We start from the raw sequence: 19,758 nt of genomic DNA on the forward strand, positions 1-19,758 counted from the left end.
GGTACTATTAATATGCACTAGTTCTGCTAAACTCTACAGGGTTGGTATTCAGTCCTTAAATATTTCGATGTTTTCATCTTTAGAAGGTAATCAAAGCCGTCCAACTCGACTATTGTCTAAACAGCAGTAGCTAAAGTAAGCTAGGGAAGTAGAGACATTTCCCAAATACCAATTCTCAGTTTCTAATAACGCATTTTTCACAATCTAAACAAGTTTCCTTTATTTGGAAATTTAATTAGATTCCATATACAGTTTCTTGGGATTTCTCTTATCAATCAGTAAAACCTAAACTGAGAAGTACCTATAAACAACCTTATTTTTTGTACATAATGCGATATAGTATAGGTACTTATAGTTTTGACGACCGGTTTGGCCTAATGGGTAGTGACCCTGCCTACGAAGCTGATGGTCCCGGGTTCAAATCCTGGTAAGGGCATTTATTCGTGTGATGAGCATGGATATTTGTTCCTGAGTCATGGGTGTTTTCTATGTATTTAAGTATTTATAAATATTTATATATTATATATATCGTTGTCTAAGTACCCTCAACACAAGCCTTATTGAGCTTACTGTGGAACTTAGTCAATTTGTGTAATAATGTCGTATAATATTTATATTTATAGTAACTTACGAGTCTTAACTACGAGGTTAAATATTATCATTTCAAAATCTTTAAAAACCTTTGTCCATACATACATCGGTACATGTCTATTGTTTATAGTTTATAATAAGATGCACACCATACGCCAACCATGTGTAGGTTACAGGCATACAACAACCGAGATATACAGAATAACTCACAATGCAATGTCAATAAAGTGTAATTTAGCGTGAATATAAGTCTTGGGATATCGCAACACAAAGAGCGGGTGGAGATGAATGATCTTAGTAAGGATGCTGCGCAATTGCCTTTATGTAACCGTGGATGTGTACATAGTGTCAGTGGATGTTAACTGAAGCATTGACTTGGTTTTTTGACAGCCAAAAAAGCGAGTGTTATGACATGGCTGATATCGCCAAATTGACAATAAGATGTCCACTTCAATTGTCGATTAACCCTTGGAGTGGTAGGTCGTCGACTCCCAACCGATTATGTCATTTAAATTTCAAATTTGATTAATTGAAATAAAATCAAAATTCCAATAACTCAAAAACTACATATGCCACTTTAAGAGTTAACGTGCAGTGGGTTCAGACAGCAGAGTTTTTGGAAATCTTAGCGCTTATTGAGACCATAATACGGTTGCGAAAAAATATGAATAACAATCTTGAGGCCTTTTGCTAACAACATTATCGATTCGAAACCTGATTAAGCAACTATTACTCGCTAAAAAAAATCACGAACATGGGGCCGAGTTTTGAATTCTATCACTCGATTTCGTGTTAGCCCTTTAATAATATCTCCACTACTAGATTCTACTAATAGAATTGAAAATGAGTGGTCAATTACCCGTAGATTCCCAATTTCTATTGTTACACATTATTTAACATGAGAATTGCTTCTAAAAATGTGTAATGTTATTTTTGATCGAACTTTAAGCTCACTAAAAACTAAAAAATTACAATTCAATAAAAATTAATGCCTCGATCCCAGGCACGCACAGTTTCCGTTCAGTACTCAGTGTTCTACGTTCGGAAAAGAACCTGGGGGCCTACCGCGAAAACCGAAATTCACTAATTGCGGGGATCTTTCTCTTTTACTCTCTCTGAAACGTAATTAGAGTGAAAGAGAAAAATGCCCGCAATTGAAGAACTTCGATTTTCGCGATAGGCCCCCTGAACTCATAATCCCGTAGCACTGTACTCGTCCAAAAGAACGTCAAACACGTCAAAATGTACGAGCATTTATTTTTGATCCTTATTGAGCTTACTTTGGAACTTTGCTTTGTGTAAGATTGTCCCATATTTATTGTAATCTGTAGTTTACGTAAGCTAATTATTCTCTATTTATAGTAGTGTTAACGAATAACTTACTTATTGTAATTAATTGTAGGACGGGTTGTTAACTTTCGCGTTCACGGAAATGCTTTTCTACAATATAAGTAAGTAATGCAATGGAAAGTTATATTTGCATTAACTAATTAGTACTATAATTAAAAATGTAAGTGATTTCATTAATTACGAAAAGCGTAAAGGGTTGGCTATGAATAATTACAAGTTAAGAATAGTCATTAATTAATTAGGTACTTCCTATCTTTAAAACAGTTCGTCTGTGTCGGTACCTATACCTTTTTTAGCAGTTAGGTAAACATAATTATGTGTATATAATATAATACCTATTAAATTAAGTGTAATTGACCTGTAGGATGCAGCGGTATTTGGCGAGCCAGAACAGGGTACGAAGATAAATACATGCTAATTGTTAGTATTCATTGCAAGCACCCTTCAGTGTTCTGAAATAGAGGCATAAGTTTTGAGAGGGGCTAACGCTAAATAGTAATTTTTAAGTGTATTGAATTTCTATACATTTTAAGTAAATATTCACTCGGAAACTAGACAATATTTGCGAGGGCAGGCTCTAAAAAAACCCGTAAAAGGTTAAAGTTGGCTCAATAAAAAAAATCACGAAAACATGACTAATTTTCATTTATTTTTAATTGTATATCGTTACCCTGCATATCATAGCAGTATATTCTTAGTAGGAATAAAATAGATAATGATATAGCCGAGTTTTGACTAACAAAATTTAAAACGGAAGTGTACTTTTAGAGATATTGAGGAAAAACGTCAAAACCCACGCGATCCCGAAATCTTTCGCGTGAAGTGCCTAATCTTTTGTTTCTTCCCAAGTCCTGAATTTACGCCCCATCATAATAACTTAATTTTACAGATTTCGCACGAGTATGGTTGTTTTTCTTCTGCGATCCAGAAGATTACTCCATTTACTACTTTTACGTTCCTGCAAAGCATTCTATACCTTATAAATAAGTATTCCGACATACATAGATATATATGTTACAACATATATACGTGTTCAATAAACATCAACTTACTTATACTAATAAAAGTAAAAAGTATGTTTTACACGATAATCCATATTATACGTTCGAATACACCGCCCCAGTTGCCGGCAAAATTATAGCCACAATGCATCTTCAAGGATGCTGCATCTAGTGCAATTATGTAGCGCGGAATAGCTGCATATTTAACGTAACGGGGCCGGAATCGAACGGCGGAACAATTCTCTAGACCATAACACCGCCCATAGTCCTTAAACCATTGGAATAAGGCTTATAATGATTGTGTTAGCGTGTTCGTTTGTCGCTGTTATGCACTTGTAATTTTATTAGACTCAAAATGCACTAGTTGCTGTTCTATTTTACTGGCATTCCGAATCTGTTCTTACTGCCTTGTGATAAGATTGAAAATGGTAGCTATAAGATTACTTTAATAAATCACGTAGGTAGTATTGTAGTTCTTCAATTAGGTTTATGTGCTTAGATTTATCAATAGAAACTATTGATTGATGGAATTGTGACATTATGATATAATTACTTAAGTATATTGAATTGCGTGGTTACTAAAGTTAGCATAATATGTAGATATTTAGGTCTCTAGTATACTTACTTAAACATATAATTGTACTACGGACCAACAATATCCATATAGCATTCGTCTTTTTAGTTAGTCACGTTAATTTAAGAGTCCTTATTCCTACAGACGAGCGTATTTTGTAAAATGCTTCCTTTTTCATTCAAGATTACGACGTAACTATTAGTATTTATTCAAAAACTGGTAACGTACTTAAATAATCGTTTCCTAAACTAGCGGCTCCAACAGTTCAAATTTTCATTTTCTCTTTTAAACCTCTTTTTTAATGAGTTTTTTTGGAAGTCTTTTCCAAATTTTGCAGTGAGATGTGGCGTTTCGGTTCTCAATTTTGCTGTAAACAAGAATCATTTGGTACCCGAATGACTACAATTTGATTCAACATATCTCGTACGAGGGGCTGGAATGATTAACAATCGAAGATTCATTTGAAAAAACTGATAAAATACCTTCCGAGTTTTCTTCATTTTTTTGGCGAAAACAGGGTTTTATTATATTTTTTTTCCGCAATATGTACGCATATTTTGCTTTAAAAATAATATTATAGCAAACTGTAACTTTATGTTAACCTATAAAAAAAAAATCATAACTATGGGACCTACATTGCCGTAAATTTATATTTTTTTAAAACACGTATAAATCACGTAGCAGCGACGCCCCGCTCTCAGTCCGCGCGGAGCGCGCTTAGAGGACGGACCTGTGCTCGATTGTCAGGCATTCGTTGCGATCGTAATCAGCTACGGAGTTCCGAGAAGTGCTATATACTGCGATTAGAAAATCTTAATAAAAGTTCATTTTTTACACTATGCTTAACAGACTCTCGCTTATTGATGGATTTTCAGTGGTCCTTTTTTTTATACTACGTCGGTGGCAAACAAGCTTACGGCCCGCCTGATGGTAAGCAGTATCCGTAGCCTATGTACGCCTGCAACTCCAGATGAGTTACATGCGCGTTGCCGACTCTAACCCCCTCCCGCCCCTCGTTGAGCTCTGGCAACCTTACTCACCGGCAGGAACACAACACTATGAGTAGGGTCTAGTGTTATTTGGCTGCGATTTTCTGAAAAACGCATTGTTACTTGAAATTACGTTAGGGTTTGCATTTGCATTTGTCAAGGACCGGTCCTACCGCGTGAGGCGACAGAGGGGAACGCAGGGCGCGGGGGACGACTCCGCGCCAGAGCCTATACAACCACCATCACGATCGCGCGCGCGCATCCCTCAAGAATAATCCGAAATAATAACGTTAGCATGTAACTTTCCGAAATTAAATGTTTATATCAAGAATCTGCATCTTTCCATCACCAACAAAAGTGGCGACCGTGACTAAGACACATAATACATGAAGAAGGAAACTACATGTTAAACCAAAACTCGTTATTTAACGGACATAATTTAAACTTCGCCATACGACGCATCTAGAAGCTGGGCTGCATATTATGCGACAGGAGTGAATAGTGGCACCTACATCGCGGCGAGTCAGCGTTATTGCAGATGAGTAGCCCTGTCCTTTCTTTATTTCCTAAATATTCCCTCTTCAAGTTTGTGTGATCTGCGAGTTTGATTACGAGTGTGTAACGCTAATATTCTTTGTGCACTAAGTGTCGTGTTAATCAAGAAGTTAATTTCTTTTTTGCATGTACACCACGGTGCATATACATTTTTACGTGGTTTAGCTCTTAATAATCGTAAGCATTTGCATAATTTCCGCTTCGCTAGCCTTTATTTAAAAGTGTTTACTTAAAATCAAGCACTGCTTAATGCTACGAGGGTAAATAAATGCTTAAATACTTTAATTTTATAGCTAAACGCTTAATTTACACGTAAATATATACATCATAAATAAAAGCGCAGCGATTTCGTGAAATTTAAATTATAATTTGTATTTCTTTGTTTGTAAAAAGGCTTCTCATTTTCGTAATTTACATTTTTATCTTTAAAACTTTATTTCTAAAAGCAAAACATCTTTACGCCCTTATAAGTTACTCGATTTATTATCTCTTCGCTTAAAATTAAAATCAATCGTAAACATAATTGTAGTAAAAATCATTTTGCTAATTGTTTTCGCCGAACATTCCAGGCGGACCGATTACGTAACCGGCAAGTGGCCGTTGCTGTCTGCATTGTCATCGTGCACTGTGAATCGCACGGCGCGGCACCGTGTCTCAGCGTGTCGAGTCACTCGCGTTATCGGAGCGTACTGCACACAACACAGTGTCTCACCGTGTCTACACGGCGCGCGGCTGCTACTTCATTGTAACTGGTTTGATGCACATTTTACTTTGCTTAACTCATTAATTACGTTACGTTTATAGTCTTAAAAATGGTTGAAACTTCTGGCGTTGATTCTGATGGGAAGAAATTGAAAGAGTTAACTAAATTGCGGGGCACTATTAAGGGTCGTTTAACACGATTTAAAGATTATGTTTCTGTCATAAATGCATGTAAACAAGAGGAAATAAGTGACTTAAAACTTAAAGAATTGAAATTTCGTTTAGAACGAATTGAAAACTTGTTGTTTGAGTTTAATGAAGTTCAGTCTCAAATTGAAATATTATCGTCTGAGGAAGACGACAGTGAGGTGGATAATTTTGAAAGCGTTTTTTATAGCACGTTATCTTTAGCTCAACATATACTGGACACGCGTCTTAAAGTTAATGAAGAAAAGGAAGGGAGCCTTCACTCTGCTCGCTCGACATGTTCTAACACGTGTAGTCATCATCATCAAAACTCAAATATCAAACTACCCACTATAAAGCTACCTACTTATGACGGAAATTATTTGAAATGGCTCGAATTTAGGGACACTTTTGAGTCGTTAATTCACTCCAATGATTCCATATCGGACATAAATAAATTTCATTATCTGAGGTCATCATTGGAGGGAGGTGCGGCTTTAATAATCAAATCATTAGAGTTTAGCTCAAAAAATTATACTGTTGCGTGGGATTTAGTACGTGAACGTTACGATAACAAAAAGGTTCTTATCAATAACCACTTAAAAGCGTTATTTGAAATAGAATGCATCTCAAGTGAGTCTCACAGAGCAATACGGTTCATGATAGACTATGTGTCAAAAAACTTAAGAGCGCTTGATACTTTAGAGCAGCCCACTGACAAATGGGATGTTCTCATTATATACTTAGTGTCTACTAAATTAGATGCAACTACCTTCACTAAATGGGAGGAGCATAAAAACACATTCAAGGACTTACCGACCTTATCCGATTTTATGCAGTTTTTGCGAAACCGTGCTGACATTCTTGAGACAATGGCGATCAGCAGAAGCGACAAACGCGATAGTAAATCTAATTTCTTTAAAAATAATCAAAAACCTGAACCTAAAAATAAAGAATACCCCCATAATAAAACATCAAAAAGTTTTGTTGCCTCTGCTAGCGCCAAACCGACATTTTCGTGCGCATTTTGTAATCAGCAGCATCGGATTATAGATTGTCCTTCCTTTAAACAGCTGTCACCTGAAAATAGATGTGCTGAGGTTTCTAAATTAAAACTTTGCTCTAATTGTTTGCGTAGGGGGCACGCTACAAATGAATGTCGGATTTTGGGTACATGTAAGACCTGCAAAAGCAAACATAATACATTATTGCATGTAGATAGTCACATACCTGAAACAAATACTACCTTAAATCATTGTAGCTACTCACCTGTGTCCCTGCCGGCTCGTTCTTCGGGTCAAGTTGTCCTTGGCACCGCCGTAATCAAGGTCATAAATCCTAAAAATAATTGTACTTACCTTGCACGTGCGTTCCTCGACGGGGGTAGCCAATCATGCTTCATCACGACGAACCTGAAAGAAAAACTTGGATACGTTAGTAATGGTACGGATACATCATGTATATTCGGCTTGATGAAACAAAAAACTCCCATATATGACAGCTGCGAAGTGACAATACAATCATGTGTAAATGATTTTGGCACACGTCTTAAGTGTCTAGTGGTTCCTGACATTACAGGGACACTCCCTAACTCCCCAATAAATGTAACGGAACTTAACATACCTCATAACATTCAACTGGCGGATCCTAACTTCTTCCACCCTTCAGAAGTTGATATGTTATTAGGAGCAGAGTTGTTCTATGATCTCTTGTGTTACAATAACATAAAACTAGGCCCAGAAAAGCCGATGCTTGTCGAAACCAAGCTAGGTTGGGTGGTGGCAGGTCGTCTTTATAATACCGATCTACAACCACAGCGACAAGTATATTGTAACTTCACCAAAGAGATCAGTGATCAATTGGCAAAGTTTTGGAGCCTTGAAGAAGTTCCAACCTCAAAACCAACTTTGTCAGCTGATAACGAATTCTGTGAACGCTACTTTACTGCTACCACGAAGCGCCTTGATGATGGTAGGTTTTCAGTTTTCATGCCCTTTAAAGAGACTCCAGAGGTAGCACTTGGTGACTCATACAGCATGGCTGAAAAGCGCTTCTATAGCCTTGAGAAAAAACTTAATAAAGATCCTCACTTTAAAAATGAGTATTGCAAGTTTATTCGTGAATACGAGGAACTAGGTCACTTAACTGAGATCAGCAGGCCTCAATTCGGGTACTTTATGCCCCACCACGCTGTGATCCGTGAGCGCAGCGAAACTACGCGCTTGCGTGTCGTTTTCGACTCGTCAGCGAAATCATCATCAAACAAGTCGCTTAATAGCATTCAGCACGTTGGCCCCGTAGTCCAGGATGAGTTGTTCAACATACTCATTCGGTACCGCCAGCATAAATACGTGTTGTCTGGAGACATTCAAAAAATGTATAGACAAATCATGGTAGATGAGTCACAAAGACATCTCCAGCTTATCCTCTGGAGAGAGCAGGATAACATGCCACTTAAAACTCTGCAGTTGAACACCGTAACTTACGGTACTGCATGTGCACCTTACTTAAGCACCCGGTGCCTAGTTCAGCTAGCAATGGAATGTTCTGATCCTGTCGTGTCTAAGGTAATAAAAAACGACTTTTACGTCGACGACCTCTTGACAGGTGCCGCGACGGAGGGCGAACTAGCTCACATCCTAAAAACAGTTACCGAGGTTCTTAACTCTGCTGGTTTTCCTATACACAAATTTAAGACAAATTGTCCACAAATATTTCAGGAAGCCACAGAATCTGACTCTCATAATTTGTCAAAAGAGTCAAGTGTACTGGGAGTATTGTGGGCACCTAGTACCGATACTCTCAGATTCGAAATAAATATAGACAAAAATGAACATAAGGTTACCAAACGCATGATTTTATCGAATACATGTAAAATATTCGATCCTTTGGGTTTGCTAAGCCCGTGCACAATCACACTTAAGATTCTGTTGCAGAAGCTTTGGGAACTTAAATTGGAATGGGATTCGGACGTCCCAAACGGCATAAAAAAGACGTGGGATAAGATCATCAATAACTTAAACATATTGCTTGCACTGTCAATTCCCAGATCTGTTCTGTGCTCTTTCCCAGTCTCCATAGATCTTCATTGTTTCGTGGATGCCTCACAAAACGCGTATGCCGCTTGCGTATATCTACGCTCAACTGACGATGAAGGTAACGTAAGCACCAACCTATTATGCGCCAAAACGCGCGTGGTCCCCTTGAAACCTGTTACTATTCCCAGGCTCGAGCTATGTGCTGCTCTTCTAGGAGCACGGCTTGCAACAAAGGTTTGTGAAGCTTTGCGGTGCAAAGTTGACACTAAAACGTTTTGGTCTGATTCGTCGATAACCATAGGATGGATTAAAACTCAGCCAAAACTCTTAAAGACTTTCGTTTGCAACCGAGTGAATGAAATCCATGAATTAACAGAACGCGAATCATGGAGACATGTACCGACTGACCTTAATCCAGCGGACATGGCTTCTCGAGGCATTGAACCCAGCGCGCTTGTTGATGCTGCGCTGTGGTGGAACGGTCCTCAGTTTCTGTCGAAACCTGAATCTGAATGGCCTCAGCAGCTAACTGGGCATTCAGAAAGTCAATTACCTGAAATAAAAGCCCATCATGTCCAAAACAATGATCAAAATATCGTAAAATTTGTAAATTTTTCTAATCCTATACGGCTACAGCGAGCATTAGCATATGTATTCCGGTTCATAAACAACTGCAAAAATCATAAGAACAAAACTGTGGGTTCTCTTAATGAAACTGAACTTCATCAATCTCTTACCTTCCTTCTTAAAACCGCTCAGCAGGAGTCCTTTGGATTTGAGATAAATGCACTTCAAGAACACAAGTCGCTTAAAAGGTCCAATGTTCTGCAATTATCTCCCTTTATCGATGAAAAGGGACTGCTGCGAGTGGGTGGTCGGTTAAAACACGCGAACCTTAATTATGATGCCAAGCACCCTATTCTATTAAAATCAAAACACCATCTTACCAAAATCCTGATGTCAAGTGAGCACTTAAGGTTATTCCATGCTGGTCCTCAACTGCTTCTCAGTTCTTTCAGAGAAAAATACTGGCCTATTGGTGGACGAACGCTAGCTAGAAGCATTGTGCATAAATGCGTCACTTGTGTCAGGATGAAAGGTAAGACGATGGAACCATTAATGGGTAACCTACCTACTACTAGGGTGTCTCAATCTTATCCTTTCCAGGTTACTGGAACCGATTTTGCTGGCCCTTTCATGATTGCCAGCAAAACAGGTCGCGGCAGTAGAACCACAAAATGCTATCTGTGCATCTTTATTTGTTTCTCTACTAAAGCTGTGCACCTTGAGACGGTCAGTGATCTCACGACCCAAGCTTTCATTTCTTGCCTTAAGAGATTTATCGCTAGAAGAGGTAAACCTGATTACATCTGCTGTGACAATGGCAAAAATTACGTCGGAGCAAACAATGAGTTAGGCAGAGTGTTGCAGTCAAACCTAAGTAGCATAACTGACTTTGCGACTAATAGGGGCATAAAGTTTGTTTTCAATCCCCCATACTCTCCAACTTTTGGCGGCCTCTGGGAGGCTGGCGTAAAGAGTGCAAAATTTCACCTTAAACGTATAGCAGGGAATGTTAGTCTTACATACGAGGGGTTAGGCACGCTTTTCACTCAAATTGAAGCGATCCTTAACTCCCGACCCCTAACTCCTTTATCACCTGACCCAAACGACCTCTCTCCTTTGACCCCAGGGCACTTCCTCATCGGGCGGCCGCTGACGTCACTACCAAGCCCGCAGAAGCCTGAAAACATAAAAATTCGCACAAGGTACCAGTTGGTCGAACTGCTCCGGTGCAACTTCTGGGAAAGATGGAGAAAAGAATATCTGGCCGAACTGCAACAAAGAACAAAATGGCGTTCCCGGCAGATAAACCTAAAGAAAGGGGATTTGGTGGTCTTCAAAGAACCTAATCTGCCACCACTCAAATGGAGACTCGGCCGAGTTCAGCGACTTTACCCCGGCGATGACGGAGTGGCCAGAGTCGCCGACTTTCTGACCTACCGAGGCGTTGAACGACGAGGCGTTAACAAGGTCTGCCCTCTACCAACCACGACGGAGGAGTCTGATGTCTTGGAAGAAGCTGCAAGTCCTTCCAAGGGCGGGGAGGATGTCAAGGACCGGTCCTACCGCGTGAGGCGACAGAGGGGAACGCAGGGCGCGGGGGACGACTCCGCGCCAGAGCCTATACAACCACCATCACGATCGCGCGCGCGCATCCCTCAAGAATAATCCGAAATAATAACGTTAGCATGTAACTTTCCGAATTAAATGTTTATATCAAGAATCTGCATCTTTCCATCACCAACAGCATTATTATTTTTGACCCGGATGAAGTCCAAGTTCTCATGATGGAGTCAGGAGTTGGTCACCAGAACTCCTAATCTACTCATTATAATCCCATCGTGTTTGGGCTCAAAAGATTTGCCCTGACGAACACCATCGATCTAGATGAGGTCCAGGGTCTCATGATGGAGTCAGGAGTTGGTCACCAGGACTCTTAATCTACTTATCATAACGCCATCGTGTTTGGGCTCAATAGATTTGCCCTGACGAGCACCATCAATCTAGATGAGGTCCAGGGTCTCATGATGGAGTCAGGAGTTGGTCACCAGAACTCCTAAACTACTCATCATAACCTCATCGTGTTTGGGCTCAATAGATTTGCCCTGACGAGCATCATCAATCTAGATAAAGTCCAGGGTCTCATGATGGAGTCAGGAGTTGGTCACTAGAACTCCTAATCTACTCATTATAATTCCAACGTGTTTGGGCTCATGAGATTTGCCCTGACGAGCACCATAGATCTAGATGAGGCCCAGGGTCTCATGATGGAGTCAGGAGTAGGTCACTAGAACTCCTAATCTACTCATTATAATTCCATCGTGTTTGGGCTCAAAAGATTTGCCCTGACGAGTACCATCGATCTAGATGAAGTCCAGGGTCTCATGATGGAGTCAGGAGTTGGTCACTAGAACTCCTAATCTACTCATTATAATTCCATCGTGTTTTGGCTCAAAAGATTTGCCCTGACGAGCACCATAGATCTAGATGAGGCCCAGGGTCTCATGATGGAGTCAGGAGTTGGTCACCAGAACTCCTAATCTACTCATCATAACTCCATCGTGTTTGGGCTCAATAGATTTGCCCTGACGAACACCATCGACCTAGATGAGGTCCAGGGTCTCATGATGGAGTCAGGAGTTGGTCACCAGAACTCCTAATCTACTGATCATAACTCCATCGTGTTTGGGCTCAATAGATTTGCCCTGATGAACACCATCGATCTAGATGAGGTCCAGGGTCTCATGATGGAGTCAGGAGTTGGTCACCAGAACTCCTAAACTACTCATCATAACCTCATCGTGTTTGGGCTCAATAGACTTGCCCTGACGAGCATCATCAATCTAGATAAAGTCCAGGGTCTCATGATGGAGTCAGGAGTTGGTCACTAGAACTCCTAATCTACTCATTATAATTCCAACGTGTTTGGGCTCATGAGATTTGCCATGACGAGCACCATCGACCTAGATGAGGTCCAGGGTCTCATGATGGAGTCAGGAGTTGGTCACCAGAACTCCTAATCTACTCATCATAACTCCATCGTGTTTGGGCTCAATAGAGTTGCCCTGACGAGCACCATCAATCTAGATCAGGTCCAGGGTCTCATGATGGACTCAGGAGTTGGTCACCAGAACTCCTAGTCTATTCATCATAACTCCATCGTGTTTGGGCTCAAAAGATTTGCCCTGACGAGTACCATCGATCTAGATTAAGTCGAGGGTCTCATGATGGACTCAGGAGTTGTGGTCACCAGAACTCCTAATCTATTCATCATAATGGTAATTTGATGGTGCTTGTCGGGGTAAATCTATTGAGCCCAAACACGATGGAGTTATGATAAATATATTACGAGTTCTGGTGACCAACTCCTGACTCCATCATGAGACGCTGGACTTCATCTAGATCGATGGTACTCGTCAGGGCAAATCTTTTGAGCCCAAACACGATGGAATTATAATGAGTAGATTAGGAGTTCTAGTGACCAACTCCTGACTCCATCATGAGACCCTGAACATCATCTAGATTGATGGTGCTCGTGAGGGCAAATCTATTGAGCCCAAACACGATGGAGTTATGATGAGTAGATTAGGAATTATGGTGACCAACTCCTGACTCCATCATGAGACCCTGGACTTCATCTAGATCGATGGTACTCGTCAGGGCAAATCTTTTGAGCCCAAACACGATGGAATTATAATGAGTAGATTAGGAGTTCTAGTGACCTACTCCTGACTCCATCATGAGACCCTGGACTTCATCTAGATTGATGGTGCTCATCAGGGTAAATCTATTGAGCCCAAACTCGATGGAGTTATGATGAGTAGATTAGGAGTTCTGGGGAGTTCTGGTGACCAACTCCTGACTCCGTCATGAGACCCTGGACCTCATCTAGATCGATGGTGTTCGTCAGGGCAAATCTTTTGAGCCCAAGCACGATGGAATTATAATGAGTAGATTAGGAGTTCTGGTGACCAACTCCTGACTCCATCATAAGAACCTGGATGGACTTCATTCGGGTCATAAATAATAATACAAACCCTAACGTGATTTCAAATAACACTGAAACTCTATAGCACTAATGTGCGCAAACGATTGGCATCTTGACTAGGCAGCATGGGTGCGTAGCCACCATGCCAATCGATACGACAACGAAACACTATCTGTCTCTCTCTCGTACTAATATGCACAAACGATTGGCATCTTGGCTGGGCAGCATGGGTGCGTAGCCAACATGCCAAACGTTTACGATACGACAAGGAAACACTATCTGTCTCTCTATCGCACTAATATGCGCAATCGATTGGCTTCTTGGCTAGGTATCATGGGTGCGTAGCCAACATGCCAATCGTTTACGATACGACAACGAAACACTACTGTCTCTCTATCGCACTAATATACGCAAACGATTGGTATTTTGGCTAGGCACCAAGCAAGTGTGTGGCCAACATGCCAATCGTTTACGATACGACAACGAAACACTATCTGTCTCTCTATCGCACTAATATACTTTATTTATACCTGCAGTCATTTACTAACTTCTTCATTTTCCATTGGTGTGAAAGAGACAGAATAAAGAGCAAGGGTTATAGTACACTCTGTAGTCTGTACACTTAGTAGTAGTGTACATAAAAAAAACTACTGTGCATATAAAATAAAATAAAGAGTGCCCATATGATATCATATAACACTAAAATTAATGTTGCTTGAAATTATATTGAAAACTATCAAGATTATTCTAGTCTGCATTGAAACGCGCGTCGCGTTGCCGGCGCTCGCGTACCGAGCGCCAACGCCATCTATCGAGCGTTATTTCGTGAAATCGGAGAACGCTCCAAGGATTAAGGGCTCTTAAGTTCATTTCTAACCGAAATAAAAAAATACGCCCGACTTTTTTTATCAGTGTTTAATCTGTAAGCTGCAGAACCTTTAGCGACAAGAAACGACCTAAGGTTTTTAGGTTTCGATCAGGCGAAGAGCGCTACAGAGTTGCTTCTTTACGTAGAAAATGCATTTCTTGTCCCATAACTAAGTAAGCATCAAACGATACGACTATACATCAATTACTTTCGCTATCACGTGTGCTACGCAGTATTGTAAATCTTAGTACATTTGTATGATATAAATAAACATCATGATTAATATGGGCTGACCGCAGATAATCGTTAGCGCAAACATTAAGATCATTTTCGTAATTTTTTGACTAAAAGGACATTTAATTTTAAATGTATGGGTCGTATCGCACTTTCATCGCTCCATTAGGACAACCGGCAATTACGGAGAGCTCAAAACGTGAGCCTGCATGAACGAAGCAGCGCGTACGCACGCACGCGTGCGCGAGATTTTCTTGCAAACAGGCTTTCCCGCCTGCTGCCGACCGCTGCAACCTACTTAGCTAGTCTTGTGATCGTGTACGATTTTATATAAGTGGATTTGTAGGAATAAACGACGATTTTAGGTAGATCTGAGATGTTATTAATTGACAACTGGAGAACAGAGTACTCGTCTCCACGATTTTAGGTTTACATAAACCTAAAATCGTCGTCGGTTACATCTGAGGTGTTATTAATTGACAACTGGAGAACAGTACTCGTCTGCACGATTTTAGGTTTACATAAACCTAAAATCGTCGTCGGTTAGATCTGAGGTGTTATTAATTGACAACTGGAGAACAGAGTACTCGTCTGCACGATTTTAGGTTTACATAAACCTTAAATCGTCATCGTTTAGATCTGAGGTGTTATTAATTGACAACTGGAGAAAAGAGTACTCGTCTGCACGATTTTAGGTTTACATAAACCTAAAATCGTCCTCGGTTAGATCTGAGGTGTTATTAATTGACATCTGGAGAACAGGGTACTCGTCTGCACGATTTTAGGTTTACATAAACCTAAAATCCACGTCGTTTAGATCTGAGATGTTATTAATTGACAACTGCAGCACAGAGCATTCGTCTGTACTATGATGCCGAAATTTTATCACGTTACCATTTTTTTACCATGAAAAAGGGGGTAACATGATTGTGACTGAGAACACTGTAGCTAATGTTTACAATGACCATTCTTATGGCCCAACATTCAACTAACTACCTACATTCAATGATACATTCTGTCTAATGTTATCCCTGTGTAGCCAATTATATTGTATTGACATAAAATATTGTAATTTATCGCAATAGTCGCATCGCATAAAATATAGTGATTTGCAAGAAACTTAATAGTACTAGTTCGAAAATTATTAATGATTTAATTGAAAATTATTATTTTTATCAGAACCATGTAGTTTGTTCAACCGTACATTCCATGGATTGGAGCTATAGTTTTACTACCTTAAATTACAGGGTTTATAAATAACTCCTCAATTTCCTTTGGTTATATAGTTAACTCAGAGGCATTCAGATGAAAGGTGTAGCTATAATAGTTCTACCTCTTTCTTACGATATATTTATTACTAAAGTCTGGCAAACCAATTTTGTCAGTAAATAATTTAGGCTCGATCTCACATACAAAATTTGAATTTCTCGTCTTTCTGTTTGCCAGACTATAGTTTTATATAATACAAATAGTTTTGATGTTAAAGCAATTCGTAAACTGTTTTCAGTATTACAATATACTTACTTACCTACCTACGAATGGACGGTTGATGTTTTTTTAGTGTATGTATTTAAGTGTCCTACGGTTTGTTTTCTTATATTTATTACTTATTTACGGGAATTACCTAAGATAGAATACACTAAAGAGTGAGTTCAAACAAACACCGAAAACATATTACCGAAATATTATAACTTTGTTGTGTTACAACATCTAAGTACTAATATTGATATGCAAGTAGGCTTATCTAATATCTTGATGTCATGATTGTAACTACTCACCGGAATACGACTTGTGTACTATCTTATCGAATTATGAATATTGATTATTGATGTATCAACGAATTTGTACTATAGGATATGTCTCATACAGCTTCTGTCTAGTATGAGTACAAATTGCATGAGTAGTCTGTTATAACGTGTACCAGTACCATTCATAATTAATCATAATAATTATTTTCCACTCTTTGGCATTATAGTCCTATGTTGATAGATAGTCAAGCAAATTTAACCAGAGAAAATCGAAATTTCTTTATCTGTCTCTCTGTTACTCTTAGTCGAGCGATAGAGAAGCAGATAAAGAAATGTCTATTTTCGTTTTTGATGGTGGCAGGGCCTTTGGTTGCTTGAATGGACTGCTAAGTATCTAAATAGATGGTAATATGGTTTCGTTGGCCTAACTTAACATTAGCAGGTACACATCAGTTAAGTAGGCAATGTGTTCAAAATTATCCCTACATTTACTTACACGACTCTATTATTGAATCGTCTTATCACCCGCTGCACAATTTGCTGCTGACTATACGAGAAGTAGTAAGTACAGCTTGCCTGGTAAATCAACATTTATTTTATGCAAGAACCATTACTATCATCAACATTTAAACCGGTTACCTTCATCAAGAGTTAACCTTCAATGTTTGGACGGGGAAATCTGCAGACCAAAGACAAGGAAAGGTTGCACAATTTGAGTTTTTAATAGTGATCATGGTTTAGGAATTGAGGCCATACAGCCATAATAGCCATACGGATCATAAAGCGAAGCAAGCTTTTAAGTATACCTTTTTATGGTATCCTGTTTTGTAGCTCTGGTGTGTTGTTCAGCCAAGTTAATGATTGTAAGTAGGTAATTGGTAAGACATTGGCAGGAGCTCAATGACCTACTGAGTGATAATGATAATGAACAATTATTTATATCAATGGTGGTAATTCATTAACCTGGAATGATAATATTGCAACTCGAAGATAAATTCAATGTAATTATGCCGGTAATTATAATTGACTGGACATCTTGATACTTGTAAATTAATTATAATTGTTTTGTTACCAAATTGGCATACATACCTAGCCACAACGTAAACGCTAAATTACCTTACATAGCGAAAACACAAATAAACTACATCTGAAAATACAAATAGCACAATTTGTTGGCCTTGTATTGGATTTGATAGAGATTGTCATTTAATATAAATCTGTGTCTCTAATTGTTAAATTTTTGGACATGTATTAATGTATTGTATCGTAAAGGAAATCTCTTTAAAAATCTTACACAGATCGTATATAGACATGTAACAAACTCCGTGTACAGTCGCCGAGAAAAATCATCGAATTCATCGCTATCGTAGAGCTGTCAGAATTGCCCAAAACATTGAGCCGGTTGCGGTTAAATGTCAATTTACGCAACTGGAATACCTCAACTTGGGTCACGAATACACAAAAAAATGTTTACAAACAACCAACATAATAAAAACAAAACACGATTTACCTCCTTAGTTTGATCCGACACTAAAAAACCAACACAAACACAGTTTACAATAATCCACAGTCACTTGTTTATTTTTAAAAAGTTTTACGCGGGAATTTTGAGTTGTGGCAGTACGCGCGGCGCGTTCAAGGCTCGCGAGGGAACTGAGAGCGGTGTGTAATCTGCGAGCAGTGGACACGGCCGGCCGACGAGATAATGGTTGCATTAAACCAAGTTAGAAAATGAATAAATCGCAGGCGCGGCCAATGAATGCGATGTAGCTCTCGAATAATGCAATACGGAGTGAATTACTGGGGTGCATGATAGGAATTCGTTTTCGCTTTAGAAGATTGTGATGAAACCGATACGCAGCATCTTGTAGGGACAGCGATTACCAACGATCGAATGGACGGTTAAATTAAGATGCTCAGACACGCACGATGGATGTGTACCATCCGCTCCTTTCATGAATTAAGACGAGGGTCGACAACGGCAACTAGGCAACTAAATGTTTTATGTGAAACATGTGAGTGTAAAAGTACCTTTGGGATTCAGACTAGAATAGAATAAAATCCAGAATGCAAATGCAATTTGCAGTATTACTGCTGCAGAATTGCAACGGGGCATTACTGCCGACTACATTGCTGCCGCAAATTTCAAAATCGATGTTGCTGTCCGGATTTTTGTCGATGTTTTACGGCAGCAATGTCGCTCCGCATTACTGCAGCAGTGTTGCAGACTGAATGTTAAGTATTTGCTACAGTACTCCAGATCATGTCAGACAAACCCTAGAATGCCCTAGACAAAACACGGATTAGACTTCGAAATGATAATGACTAGGTATACACGCCGACTTCGGTCCAGGTAGCAGAAAGATAAGCAACTAACGAGGAAACATATGTATAGACGTCATGTAGCTGATACTCAAGAAACATTGCGTTGTAACATCAGCCAAGAATCCTAGGTACAGTCTCTATCAGATATATCGGAACTGACGAGGTGCTAAAAAATATCGGAACACGCACTCTAGGTTCTTGACAATAGAGGCGTATTTAATTCAAGTATTTGTGAGCACCTTAGCTGCTCTGATGTATCTGATGGCGACTGTACACTAGCAGTCGAATCATGAAATCATATCGAAAAATGGGATAATTACCGGAATCAATCAGAAAAGTCTGAAATAGACGATGGGATACTCCGCAATACTATGTATCTATCAAAATACCCAAGGTCGTAGCCACCTAGCCAGCCAGTGAATCAGGGGAGGGGCAATATGATATCACCGGAGGCCTGGGGGGGGTGGCAGATGCCGCAGAGGGGCATACATTGTATGCAATATTGAGCTCTAGGGGGGGGGGGGGGGGGCACCCCTTACCTGTACCTGCCTACGCCCATGAAAATACCATATATATATGTAGAGATAGACCAAACTAAGAGGGCAGCGATTTGGATAGCCCAGACTGTGCAAGTATTATTTTAAACATCAAACTTCTATGAAATTATGACATATAAATAGCTGCCAACTGAACTGAAGAACAGCTTGGTCTAACTCTAGTATCTATCTACACCATATATAAACCTCCCTTCTTTCGAATCCTATCACCCTGACTGCGCACACAATCGAAATAATAAATAAATAATAAATCATTTACTCAGAATAAATATAACCCATTTTACAAAACAACTCTTCTGCCAAACTGCAGGAAAGTTTGTTGGCAGAGGGACTCCCTTAAAACATAGATGGGTAGACTTAACTAAATGGTTAGTTACTTGTTAAGTACATCTTATTGCTTATGATGGTAACTTCAATTTGATCCTACTTGCCTACTAATATCCTTTCTTCTTGGTACTAAATAGTTCGACCAAGTTGTTGGTGAATCG

At 39.5% G+C, this 19,758-nt stretch overlaps 1 protein-coding gene across 2 annotated transcripts in view; it reads right to left on the reverse strand.

The window, feature by feature from the left end:
* The window catches only part of LOC133526764 (mucin-2), a 113,160-nt gene extending 95,003 nt beyond the window's left edge, over positions 1-18,157 (reverse strand). For both annotated transcript variants that reach the window (XM_061863483.1, XM_061863484.1), the window contains exon 1: positions 17,899-18,157. The gene's annotated coding sequence lies outside the window, so the exon portion shown is untranslated. The remainder of the gene's footprint in view (positions 1-17,898) is intronic.
* Positions 18,158-19,758: the final 1,601 nt, after the last annotated feature.

Source organism: Cydia pomonella, chromosome 17 (assembly GCF_033807575.1).
Source record: "Cydia pomonella isolate Wapato2018A chromosome 17, ilCydPomo1, whole genome shotgun sequence".
In the NCBI taxonomy this organism is placed as follows: Eukaryota; Metazoa; Arthropoda; class Insecta; order Lepidoptera; family Tortricidae; genus Cydia; species Cydia pomonella.